Below are 2,509 nucleotides of genomic sequence, written 5' to 3'. Positions count from 1 at the left end.
AGATAGATAGATAGATAGATAGATAGATAGATAGATAGATAGATAGACAGACAGACAGGCAGGCAGGCAGGCAGGCAGGCAGGCAGGCAGGCAGGCAGGCAGGCAGACAGACAGACAGACAGACAGACAGACAGACAGATAGATAGATAGATGACAGTTTAACAAACATTGTAGTTACTTTTTGAAAATAATTTATCTTGTCTGCAACTCCCATTTATACAGTTAATTTACGATATAGATAAAAGTGTAAAATTGTCAACTCGGTATCTCCACCTAGTGTATGAGACTGCAATGTGTGTGTGTGTGCGTGGGTGTGTGTGTGTGTGTGTGTGCTGGACTCTCAGGTCTCACAACATGCCTAGACTTGCCACCAATTTGACACTTGCATTCAGAGATCTTACCCATGATGCCATTATCTGTTTCTGCTGTTTGTGAGAGTGGGTTTTGACCTCTTCCTCTTTGTGTGGGTGTGCGTGTGTGTGCGTGTGTGTGTTGGGTGGCTGCTGTGTGACGGTGAGAAACAGCCTTTGACCTACTTGGGAGTGTATAAACATAAAAAAAATGTTTTTTCCTTCCTTACAGCTAATATTGGTCATACATTATAACTATTTTTTCAATCTCTTAAAAACCCTAATGAGATACTAAATTATTAAATACATTTTCAGACATACACATTTTAGAACATTGTTATTTTTTTAGTAAATATGCTAGTTTCACTTTTAGTTTTTAAAAACAAATCTGATGAAGGCAATTTGTTTTGCAAGCTTAACTTTTCAAGCTTATTTTTGTTACAGTAAACATTTAGAAAAAGCCCATTTGATTCAGTTCATTCAGCTCAGTGGTTTTATACAGTACAGGTTATTGCATTATTATTTTTGTCAAACCTGAAAGTAATAAATTTGCACAATCTTATGCAGTATTGTGAGATCTCACAAGTGTTTAAACTAACATGACCTGGAGCAGGACTTGTTCAAGGACCAGACAACATATGGGCACGGCAGGGAATTGAACCTTCACCTGTCCCAAGATAGCTGCTTCTATCACTGTTCCTCATTCGTCCATTAGCTAATTAGCAAAATTTAGCTCCATGTCCGTAAAATGAACCGAGTTAGTCATTTATGTGTTAGCTGTGGTTGATTAGATGTAGAAAGCATCTTAAACAGGTGAATCCAAAAGTTATTTTCTGTATGTTTCATCAACATCTATCCAGAGGGTTATAAGATATTTTGCTAACAGATAGTTGACTCCAGTACTTAATGGCAAAGTTTAACAACAGTTCTGGTGTGATCAGTGCTTGGAGTAAAAGTTGGGAATGAGTCTCACACCTGCTTTTAGCTCAGTATAACTGTGACTGTGGTGTTGTAGCCATTTTTGTGTTTGCTAAGGTTGCTCAGCTGTGACGGCCATCTTTGCTTGGATTGATTCCTTAAGTTAATCAGTTGTAGAAGCACATCCAAGCATTACTTTCAGAGAGTTCCATCCAAATTTATTTTGTGGTTCATGAGATATTGTGCTAACAGACAGACAAGAACACACTCAGACAGAGGAAACAATATCAGCCATTTCACTTTTGGCAGGCAATAACAATAGTTTCGTTCTGAAAAGAATACAAGTTAGTATTTTAATATAATTATTATCAATCCAAAACATATAAAGGGACATTCTGCATAATTAGAATTTGACAACTAGAAAGCCGATGCCACAAAGTGATTTAAACACTTTGAGAGTTCAAAAGTTATTATCAGCAGAAGAGTCAAAACACAAATATTAGCTACAGTCACAGACGCCAGATGTTTTCTGTGCTGGTCGAATTACATAAACTCTTACAACAATAATTAAAAAAAAGACATTTAGATATTTTGTTAAGAACTTTAAAAGTTCAGAACAGAATTAGTTGGCATGGACAAGACTGGTGGGTGGGTTAACATAACACAGTTTTAAACATAAAGAAGAGTAAAATAATAATAATAATAATAATAATAATAATAATAATAACAATGATAAATAAAAACACATCTCTTTCTCTTTTTTAAGCCCCATAATTTCAGACGTCAACCTGTCAACAACTAAAATAAAATACTGTAATTACTTGTGTGACTGAAGGCAAGATAATTTCTGTGATATGAGCACATGTGCGTATGAGTTAAGTATAGATCTTAATGAAAATATAAGTCTTGATAAAATGAGGAAAAAATTGCAATGACAAAAATATTTACAAGCTTTTTTAAAGATTTTCTCCCCTTGTCTGTCTCTGTGCTAAGTTGAGAGCTGAATGCACAAACTTTTACCTATTTGGAATCAATCAACCTTTAGTTATACAGGTAAATCCCATTGAGCCTCGAGGACTCATTTACAAGAGAGACCTGATTTCAACAAAGAAAGATGACAACAATGGACAACAGCAACAACAATAAGCAGTTATAAAAACTCATACTACAGTTTTTTTTTTTTGTTTTTTTTTTAACAAATAGGATGGCTTAAAGGAAAAAGGTAACAAAACAAAAAACAG

Source organism: Nematolebias whitei, chromosome 11 (assembly GCF_014905685.2).
Source record: "Nematolebias whitei isolate Nwh7 chromosome 11, NemWhi1, whole genome shotgun sequence".
In the NCBI taxonomy this organism is placed as follows: domain Eukaryota; kingdom Metazoa; phylum Chordata; class Actinopteri; order Cyprinodontiformes; family Rivulidae; genus Nematolebias; species Nematolebias whitei.
This window is presented reverse-complemented; position numbering follows the sequence as displayed.